Consider the following 11711-nt stretch of genomic DNA (forward strand, 5'->3'; position numbering starts at 1 on the left):
TCCTTGTGCGATCCGGGATCCCACACTTTGTTTTGACACCCATCTTCAAATTGATCATCATGATTCCAATTGGGTGGTTTAGCCTTGGATTTCTCAAAGAAGCCTCCAAACAACTTCCTAGACCCATACAATTTAGCTCCACACCAAACCCTGCAATCAAACTTTGAGCAAGCAACCATCATGAACTTAGAGTGATGCTTCCAACCACTACACAACTCTCTCTTACTCTTAACTCCACAAAGAGCTCTAAGTTGACCATCATTTTCAATCAAACCATATTCAAGTGGGAAAGTGAATCTTAGGGATAGAAATTTTATCCACTTGAATGTTGTATTGGATGGTGACTTAGGAAGGGATGTCTCCAATGGTCTTGCAAGTTCCACTCCCTTGTGCTCTTCTTTGATTATTTTCACCTCTTCACAAGCTTTTTCAATTTCAACCTCTTCCTCTTGGTAGCTTTCTTCCAATTCAATCTCTTCTTCATTGCTTACCAAGGGTATGGGAGGTGAGGTATCTTCTTCCTTACCCTCTATGTCAAACTCAATTGAAGAGGATTCAATTATACATAAGAATTCTTCAATGATTGAATCCATCTCTTAGTCAACCTCTTCAAAGGCTTCAACCACTTCTTCCGGCTCAATTGTCTTAACTTCTTCCCCGTGTGGCAATTCTTTCTTCAACTCCTCTTCTTCACCTTGAAGCTCTAAACTCACTCCCTCACTATGCTTCTTGGTTGCTTCTCCACATTCGTCAATGGGAGTGCCTTGGTTGCTTAGACTTAGTTGGGAGGAGATCATATTGATAACGGCTTCCGCTATGGTAGCTATCTTGGCTTCTAACTCCTTAAACTCCTTTTGGTTTTCTTCTTCCCTTCGAATGTAAGAGCTAACATATTCTTGGAGAGAATCATCAATTGGAGGTGGTGTGGAAAAAGAAGGTTTATTGTTTGGGAAGGAAGTTTCATAATTGGAAGTTGGTTCATTTTGGTAAGGGTATGGAGGTAGTGTACATTGAGGTGGTTCTTGAGAGTAATTGTATTGGAATGGTGGTGGTTCCATGTATGGTTCATATGGCTCATAAGGTGGTTGGTATGGTGGATATGGGTTGGGGTCATATGGAGGTGTTTGGTGAAAAGGGGCTTGTGAGTAAGGTGGTTCAAAGTCATGTTGAGGGGGTGGTTCATAGGCATGTGGTGGTGGTTGTTGACAATCACAATAAGGGTCACCACATCCATTAGATTGATATGCATTAGGATGAGAGTTATACCCATAAGAATCCGGAGGTTGTTGTTGCCAATAAGGTTGATCAATCCCTTGAGGCTGCTCCCACCTTTGATTATTCCATCCTTGATGCATATTGTCATCATAACTCTCATTCCCTACAACATAATTTGAGCTAAACTCATAGCCAAAGTGAGGATGAGAATTCATAATAGCAAAGAGAAACAAAAACTAAAAAAAATAAGCAACAAGGTCCTACAGCTAACAAAAACTAACAAATAAGCAAAAGGCAAACATATTCACATATTCACAATAGCCAATAACATAACACCATTGCAACTCCCCGGCAACGGCGCCATTAATTTGATAAGAAAAAATTGTTGTCGGTCTAGATTTTCTCTTGTAGAAATAAGAATTTCGTTGTAAGCATAGCTCCAAACCAACAAACAACTCTCGCATCAAATTAAAATATGGTTTTGTCACATGTACAAATCCCAAATAAGAATTAACCGAAGTATTTAGACTCCGGGTCGTCTCAGAAGGAATTGCAATGAAGTGAATGATTATTGGCTATGAAGGGGTAAAAGGGGGGTTTGGTTGATAATTGGGCAAGAAAATAAATGGCAAGAAAAGTAATTCAAACAAGTAACTAAAGAAAGCAAGTAATAAAGAGAGACATTCATGGCAAGTGTTGAGATCATAGGCTTTCTATCCTAGTCATGCAATGATTAATTCATCTTATTTAGTCAACTCCAACAAATAGGGAGAAAGTCAAACAAGACTAATCAATCATACCACAATAATAACAAGAATTTATCTTATTACGTCATCTCCAATATTGGAAGAAGGTATCATATTATCTTTCATGAGAGAAAGTCTAATAAGACTAGCTAATCTCAATCCAAAAGTCCTAATTAACTTACTAATTAAATTAGCAAAAGATTAGCGTTAATGGAAACAATATTAGCTTACAACTCTAGATCACCAACATAAGTTGGGTTTTCATGACTCAAGATTGCCCAATTACTCTTTCCAAGCTAAGAATGCTTAAAATCTACTCTAAAGCCCAACCAAGCATTTTGTCAAACACTTGGTGGGTACAAAGGGAAAGCATGGTAAATGTGCAAGAATAATAAAATCTACCAACTACCAAATGCAAGAAAAGTAAATCAACAACTCCAATCATCAATAAAAGAACATCAAACATTAAATTTCATTAAAGAAAAGATCCAAATCCAACAAGGGGCTCATGAACATAAAAAGAGACATAAAAGTAAAATTGACAAGAGAACTAAGAAGAATAGAGTAGTAGCAACAAGAAATTAAAAGGAGAAACTAAATTAAAACAAGAATTAAAAGTTGGATTTAAGAAAATTAAACTTAAACTACCCTAAAATCTAGAGAGAGGAGAGAGCCTCTCTCTCTAGAATTCTACCCTAAAACATGATAAAAACTAAACTATGACTACTTTTTTTTTCATTTCCCCTTCAATCCTTGGGTTCAATAGCATCAGAAATGAGTTGGATTGGACCCAAAATGAGCTACAAATCGCTGGGGGCGATTTCATTAAAGTGGACCCACGGGCAGAATCGGCGCGCACGTGTACATGGCGCGTGTGCGCCCCTGAGCGCAAAGTAACATATGGCAAATTTTATATCATTTCGAAGCCCCAGATGTTAGCTTTCCAACGCAACTAGAACCACCTCATTTGGACCTTTGTAGCTCAAGTTATGGTCGATTGAGTGCGAAGAGGTCAGGCTTGACAGCTTTACGATTCCTTCATTTCTTCATGAGTTCTCCCACTTTGCATTCTTTTCTCCTCACTTCTTCCATCCAATACTTGCCTTATGAACCTGAAATCACTCAACAAACATATCAAGGCATCGAATGGAATTAAAGTGAGTTAAATTTAGCTATTTTAAGGCCTAAAAAGCGTGTTTTCACATTTAAGCACAATTCAAGGGAGAATTGCAAAACTATGCTATTTTATTGAATAAATATGGGAAAAGGTGATAAAATCCCCCAAAATAAGCACAAGATAAACCACAAAATCAGGGTTTATCACCGATCTCTTTGCATGGAAGGCCGCGGACATGCCAGGCATAGATCCCAGACTAATGTGCCACAAACTAGCAGTATACCCAGGATCTCGACCAGTGCAACAGAAGCGTCGGAAGCTCGGACCAGAGAGATCCCAAGCTGTGGAAGAACAGGTACGAGCTCTACTGGAGGCAGGATTCATAAGAGAAGTCAAGTACCCACTATGGCTAGCCAACGTTGTATTGGTGAAAAAGTCAAATGGGAAATGGCGGATGTGCACTGATTACACCGATCTGAATAAAGTCTGCCCAAAAGATCCCTATCCTCTCCCAAGCATAGATGCTCTGGATACAAGTACCTTTCCTTCATGGATGCTTATTCGGGATATAATCAAATCCCAATGTTCCCACCTGATCAAGAAAAGACCTCATTCCTAACCCCCAAAAGCAAATTACTGTTATGTCGTCATGCCATTCGGACTCAAAAATGCAGGAGCTACCTACCAAAGATTAATGAATAAGGTCTTCGCAAACCATATCGGAAAACTCATGGAGGTATATGTGGATGACATGTTGGTAAAAACACAAAGGGAGGAATCATTACTGTCCGACCTCGCCAAAGTGTTCGACACCATCAGAAAACTTGGCATGCGACTTAATCCTGCAAAGTGTACCTTTGCAGTAGAAGCCGGAAAATTCCTGGGGTTCATGCTAACACAACGAGGAATTGAGGCAAACCCGAATAAATGCCGAGCTATACTCAACATGAAAAGTCCGACCTGTGTCAAAAAAGTACAACAACTCAACGGAAGACTGGCAGCCTTGTCCAGATTTCTAGCCGGATTAGCCATAAGGTCTCTCCCCTTCTACACCACACTAAGGAAGGGAAAGAAGTTTGAATGGACCACAGAGTGCGAGCAAGCTTTCCAGGATTTCAAAAAATTTCTAGGATAACCACCAATTCTTACCCGACCACGGGATGGAGAAGCACTCATATTATACCTCGCAGCGAAAAGTCGGGCAATAGCCTCAGCACTAGTCAGAGAAGATGAAAATGGGCAACAACCCATCTACTTCATCAGCAAAGCCCTACAAGGGGCCGAACTGAACTATCAAAAGATAGAAAAGTTCGCCTACGCTCTCATACTAACTTTTCGACGACTTCGCCCATATTTTCAAGCTCATACCATCAAGGTTCGGACTAACTAACCTATAAAAGGCATTCTACAGAAGGCAGACTTAGCTGGAAGAATTCTACAGTGGGCAGTTGACCTATCTGAGTTCGATCTTCAATATGAAGCTCACATGGCCATAAAGTCTCAGTATTTGGTCGACTTTATTGCTGAGTATACTGACACCCCGGGAACTCCTACAAAATGGAATCTCTATGTAGATGGCTATTCAAACAAAACCGAGAGTGGTGCGGGTGTGATAATAGAAAGCGACCAGGGAACCTAAATCGAACTCTCCCTAAAATTTGAGTTCCCTGCTTCAAACAACCAGGCCAAATACAAGGCATTACTAGCTGGTTTGAGACTGGCTAAGGAGGTTAGAGTTCAAAAGCTTATTATCTTCAGTGATTCCCAAGTAGTCACCTCACAAATAGTAGGAAGCTACCAAGATAAGGACCCCACTATGAAAAAGTACCTGGACAAAACCAGGGATCAGCTCGAGCAACTCGGGGAATATGAGGTCCGCCATATACCTCAGGAACAGAACGCTCGAGCCGATGCACTCTCAAAATTAGCCAGTACCAAACCAGGGGGCAATAATAGAAGCCTCATCCAGGAAATACTGTAAAACCCATCAATCTCGGAGGAAGAAAAGATCCTAGCCATATTAAGTAAGGATCAAGGATGGATGACCCCTATAATCAATTACCTAAAATCGGAGACACTCCCTACAAACAAGAATGAGGCGAAGAGGCTAAGACGAGAAGCACAATACTACACCATCATAAACAACATCTTATACAAGAGAGGGATCTCGACACCCCTATTAAAATGTGTGCCGACCTCCAACACGAAGGAGGTCTTGGAAGAAATACACAGTGGCATATGTGGCAACCATCTTAGAGCACGAACTCTCTCCAAAAAAGTACTCCGAGCCAGATTCTTTTGGCCGACTTTGCAAAAAGAAGAAATAGAGTTCGTAAAGACATGTCCACCATGTCAGAAACATGCTAACTTCCACATTGCCCCACCAGAGGAGCTCATTAGCATAACATCACCTTGGCCGTTCACAAAATGGGGACTCGACCTCCTGGGACCCTTTCCCCAAGGATCAGGACAAGTCAAGTTCCTTATTGTAGGGGTCGATTACTTCACAAAATGGATTGAGGGAGAGCCCCTAGCTAATGCCACTTCTAAAAGAAGTCGCAAATTAGAAGGGACACAACTTGACCCAAAAAGCCACGACCTCACAAAAAAAACTATCAAACCGGTTCAGACTAAAAAAGGTTCCATAAGAGCATTAGCAAGTCATCGAACAAAGCTAGCCTCAAAGGTCACTTCGACTAAAGCAGGAAATGAACCAACACAAAAGGCAATCAAAAGAGGTCAGACAGCAAAGTCCAACACTTTAAAGATTCCTAGAAATAACAGAATGTTGCAAACAAACACATAAAAAAGAACACAGCAATCATAAAAAAGGGTTCAGGAGGCAACCTGGAAGAAGACCTCAAGAGTTCAAAAGTACCTTGTTTATCTACTAAGTTGCATTGAAGCAACTAACAGTCAAAGGAACCAAGTTATAACAAAAATTACAAGAATAAAGTTCAAAAGCCCACAAGTAGGGCTGTGGAGACCAAAACATATAAATCATAAGGGGTGCAAAGTTTTCCCAGTAGCAGCGTCAGTAGCAAAAGGAGGAGGAATGATACTCACAGGGACAGCGTCTACGGTCCCATCCTCACGATTGAGTATCTCACAATCCGGATCGGGTTGGGACGATCGACCTTGGTAGTAGGATTTGAAGAAGTCGTGGTGGCAGAGGCTTTGACTGGTGGCACAGGGGGAGGATTTTCCTCTTCATCCTCATCCGGGGCAGGGACGATTTTACCATCCTCCACAATGTTGTCCAAACTGAAGAGAGTCAGGTCGAGCTCGGGAGCAAGAACTCGAACCTGAGCCTTCAAGTTTTCATAGGCATCAGTCACACTGCCTACAAGATGACCCTAGAGCTCAGTATAATCAGCTCGAGCAGACTCCAGCCTCTCCCTGGTCTCCAGCAGCTCGCCATAAGTGCGGGTATAACTCTCCTTCGACTTCTTGGCCATCTCCTCGGCCAAATTCGCAGCTGCCTCAGCTCTGGTAGCCCGAGACTTTTCCTTCTCCAAATCCAACTCAAGCTTAATAACTCTAGCATCGAGCTCATCCTTTAGACCTATGATCCTATCAAACTCCGACTTTACATCCTCCAAAAACTCCTTAGTTGCATGAACTGGGGAACCCTGGATAGTCCGAGAAAAGGATGCACCCATATGGGCCATCTGAATGCTACTGCTGGTAATAAAATTCAAATGACGAAGAATGGACACATCGTCCATGGGGAGTCGACCAAAAGGGGCAATCTGGTTATTAACAAACCCCACCGTATCGAAATCAGGGGTGTCCAGGTCAAAGGGCTCAACAGTCTTCTACTTCTTGGGAGGAGGACCGACAACAGAAGGGGAAGCAACACCAGAAGTCGATTGGGGAGGATCAGAAGAAGCCAGGCAAACCTGGGGAGTAGGTATAACTTTCCTCGGTCCAGAAGTGTCCGAGGTCGACCTCCCCAGCGTAACCTTCGAAGATCCCTCCCCAGGACCTTTGGCCGAGATGTTCTGAGCCACGGTCGCCTTTCTTGCCCTCTTAAAAGCCTTCATGGAATCAGTGATCTTCACCATCTCTAAAAAATAAAACAGCAAAACCAAAGTTGCAAGTTAGAAAGAGATGGATTGACAAAATAAACAGATAAAATAAAGGAAAAGAAAATACTAAAAATGAAATTGGCAGCTACCCAATTCAGTTCAAAGAAGGGAGGAATCCCCCAAGAACCTCTTCGTATCAAGATTTGGAGGCTCCCCCCAATTTTCCTCAAGTACATGCACAAAAGCCTGCTCGACTTCATCCAACATTTTCCAAGTATACCTAGACACTATTACATTCTTTTACCAGCATAAGGGGAAGGCAGGTTCATTATTTTGGTCTAAGAAGAAAGGCCGAGCTCTTTCAATAGCTCGAACCTTGAAATAGAAGTTCTTAAAATCCCTAAAAGATTCTTCATACATAGAAAAAACTTTCTTTGCCTGGGCAGCTCGGAAATAAATCTAAGAAGCCTTCTTCTTGGCTGCCCCAGGCTTCGTCAAAACAAAAATGTAAAGAAAGAAAGTTTGAGAAGGTTGGACATCCAATTCTTGGCACAATAGCTGGAAGATTTTTATAAAGCCCCATGAGTTTGGGTGAAGTTGAGAAGGAGCTATGATGAGCGGATAATTTATACCCTTTTTGGCATTGTTTTTACATGGTTTTTAATATATTTTAGTTACTTTTTATTATATTTTTATTAGTTTTTATTCAAAAATCATATTTCTAGACTTTACTACGAGTTTGTGTGTTTTTCTATGATTTCAGGTATTTTCTGGCTGAAATTGAGGGACCTGAGCAAAAATCTGATTCAGAGGCTGAAAAAGAACTGCAGATGCTGTTGGATTCTGACCCTCCTGCACTCGAAGTGAATTTTCTGGAGCTACAAAAGCCCAATTGGCGCGCTCTCAATTGAGTTGGAAAGTAGACATCCTGGGATTTCCAGCAATATTTAATAGTCCATACTTTGCTCGAGATTTGATGGCTCAAACTAGCGTCCAAAGCCAGCCTAAAACTTCTTGGCGTAAAACGCCCAAACTGGCACCAGAATTGGAGTTAAACGCCCAAACTGGCACCAAAGCTGGCGTTTAACTCCAAGGACAGCCTATGCATGAAAAAGTTTCAATGCTCAGCCCAAGCACACACCAAGTGGGCCCCGGAAGTGGATTTCTGCACTATCTGCACTTAGTTACTCATTTTCTGTAAACCTAAGTTACTAGTTTAGTATAAAAAGCACTTTTTACTATTGTATTCGCATCTAGATTATGTCACTTTTCACGTTTGGAGGCTGGCCATTCGGCCATTGATGACTTGCATCATCTACCTTTTTTCTTGCATAAAGAGAACCATAAAAGAGCATAAATCTCATTTGATCAGTACAATTCATGCATTATTTGATGAATATTATGGTACATTACTTTGAGATGAGTTATGCTAAATTCAGGTGAAAATAGCATCAAAAATGGGTAGAAGATAAACAAGAAGCTGGGCGTGTGAAACTGGCATGCCAATTGGGAGCAAACGCCACAAAAATGCACTGGCGTGGCACGCCACAAGCTAGGCGTGGCACGCCAGAACTAAATTCTAGAGGGGAGATCCAAGCATTCATGTGGGCGTGGCACGCCAGGGACTAGGCGTGGCACACTAGTACAAAGTTCCAGGGAGCTACAATGGAGGACACAAAAGGGGCGTGGCACGCCAGGTTGGGCATGGCACGCCTGATCCATCAACTACTATGAGCATGCCACTTTAGCAAAGGGGCGTGGCATGCCAACTCACCACTCCAGGAAGAACCTCCACTATGGCGTGCCACTTGGTATCGAAGGCGTGGCACGCCAGCTCCAAGAAGTCACTTGGGCGTGCCACTTGAGAACCCAGGCGTGGCACGCCAAGCTTTAAGAGTTCACAAATCCATGGGCGTGCCACTTGAACAGCATGGCGTGGCACGCTGGTACAATAATCCAGAGAAGGGGCTGAAGGTAATTGAAGACTGGGCGTGCCACTTGGTGTCGAAGGCGTGGCACGCAAACCCAAGCATGTCACTATGGCGTGCCACTTGAAGGCTGAGGCGTGGCACACCAACTACGGGAACAAAGACAAGATCGTGGGCATGGCACGCTGGTTTAAGTTTCCAGAGAGGATGAAGGAGGCCAATTACATGGGGCGTGCCACTTGGTATTGAAGGCGTGGCACGCCACTCACCATTCATCACTTAGGCGTGCCAATTGAGCAACCAGGCATGGCACGCCAGTGTCATTCAGAGAGCAAAGAAGCATTGGGACGTGCCACTTGAGTTCGTGGCGTGGCACGCCAAACAGAGGAACCACTCACTTATAAAAGGGGCGTGGCACGCCAGACCCTGGGCATGCCACGTTAGTACAACTTTCCAGAGAAGCTTAGCTAAGCATAGAGCAAGAGCGTGGCACGCCAGACCCTGGGCGTGGCATGCCAGTTCAAGTTTCCAGAGGCAAAGAAAGGTGGAAAAAGGCAAAGGGCGTGCCACTTGAGTTCGAAGTCGTGGCACGCCAAGGTTGATAGAGAGATGAGCGTGCCACTTGAAGGATTGGGCGTGACACGCCAAGCTAGAAATGAAGGGCACGTGACACGCCAGAAAAGCGCCAACCACACGCCAGCTGAGAAGTCACGCTTATTGAGTGTTTTCTTTTCCCTCCAAAATGTAATTTTCCTTTTTCACTTTTGTAATTGTTTTATTTTACTAGGAGTAGTATAAATACCCCCAAGGAGTACTGAAGAGGGGGTTAAGCAGTCAGTTTTAGATCCACTTTTACACTTCACTTTTGAGTATTTTTTGAGCCATGAGTAGCTAACTTCCCTCTCATTGAGAGAGGGAGCTTTTTTGTACTTGATGGATTGATAATAGTGAAATTCTTCTTCTCTTCATCTTCTCTTTGATTTGCTAGAAGGAATTTCGTTCTTAATGCTTAGTATTCAATCATCTTGGAAAAGAGATTGAATGCAATTGGGTTTCATGGGAACCTTGGGAAAGAAAACATGGAACCATGCTTGAAATCCCTTCTCACAATTGAGTAGAATCTGGGTTTTGGTGTTTGGATATGTGACATATAATCCTCCCTCTACTTGGACCTATAATGGTGTGTGGTATAATCAGGGACCAAGCATATCTCTCTTTATGAGCAATTAGACCAAGGAATTGGCTATTGATCAAGATCTGAGAGATTGAGTCACCAAGGGATTGGGGCTCAATCAATTATGATTGCCAAGAGGTCAATGAGTTGCATGATTGAAGAGGATATAAGCTAGATTTGATCCAAAGAGACAACATCTCCCAATCTCAATGAATTTCCCCATTCTTATCTATCCATTTCTCTATAGCTTAACTTTACATTCAGCAATTCCCCATTCCCATTTACATTCAAGTCATTTATGATTCTGCACTTTACATTCTGCCATTTATATTTCTGCACTTTATTGATTTTCTTTATATTCTAGTCATTTACATTTATGTCATTTATAATTCTGCACTTCACAATCCTATTGATCCGCTTGACTAATTCATCAATTGATTAAAACTGCTCGAATTTTCTAATCTCTGTGGATACGATCCCACTCTACTGTGGGTTATTACTTGACGATAATTTTGGTGCGCTTGCCAAAAGAACTAATTCACCAATTTTTGAATGGGGTGTGAATTTTAGTCATCAAGTTTTATGGCGCCGTTGCCGGGGATTGGCTTAAATTTGACAGTGATTAAATTGATTGGAGAGCTAGATTAAGAAATTTAAATTCCTTGTTATTTTAGTTTCTTTTATTTAGCGCCTTTCATTTTTTATTTTATTTTGAGTTCTATCTCTTTCTTATTTGATTATTCTTATTCATCATCCATATTTCCACTCTTCTAACTGTTCGATTAATTGCACCACTCACACTAACAACCACTCTAACAAGAGTAATTTCTTCATTCATTTTCTTTCTTGCTTTTTGCCTTGTTGGTTGTATGATAGGTAGGAGAATCGGGGCTTCAACTTCCTTTGATTCTGAACCTGAGAGGACCTTCCTTAGATTAAGGAGGGAAGCAAGAGGGAAGGGAGTCGTTGGTGCTGAGGAAGAGGAAGAGTATTTCGAAACAGACATGGAGGATAATATGGAGAACCACCATGAAGAAGAAGCTCACAACCATGCCAGAGAAGTCCCAGTGAATCATGATAGGCAAGAAAGGAGAGTCTTAGGCTCCTACATTAACCCAAACCCAGGAAATTATGGCAACAGCATCCTAAAGCCAATAATTCATGCCAATAATTTTGAGTTGAAGCCTCAGCTCATCACACTTGTTCAGAACAATTGCTCATATGGAGGAAGTGTCCAAGAAGACCCTAATCAATATCTCAGGACATTCTTGAGGATATGTGATACCGTAAAGTCCAACGGGGTACACCCTGACATCTACAAACTACTCTTGTTCCCTTTCTCACTCAGAGATAAGGCAGCAAAGTGGTTGGAATCATTCCCCAAGGATAGCCTAACTACATGGGAGGAGGTCGTGAACAGATTCTTTTCAAGATTTTACCCTCCACAAAGAATCAACAAGCTGAGAGCTGAGGTGCAAACTTTCAGACAACAAGATGGAG

The sequence above is a fragment of the Arachis ipaensis genome, chromosome B04, assembly GCF_000816755.2.
Source record: "Arachis ipaensis cultivar K30076 chromosome B04, Araip1.1, whole genome shotgun sequence".
Taxonomy (NCBI): Eukaryota; Viridiplantae; Streptophyta; class Magnoliopsida; order Fabales; family Fabaceae; genus Arachis; species Arachis ipaensis.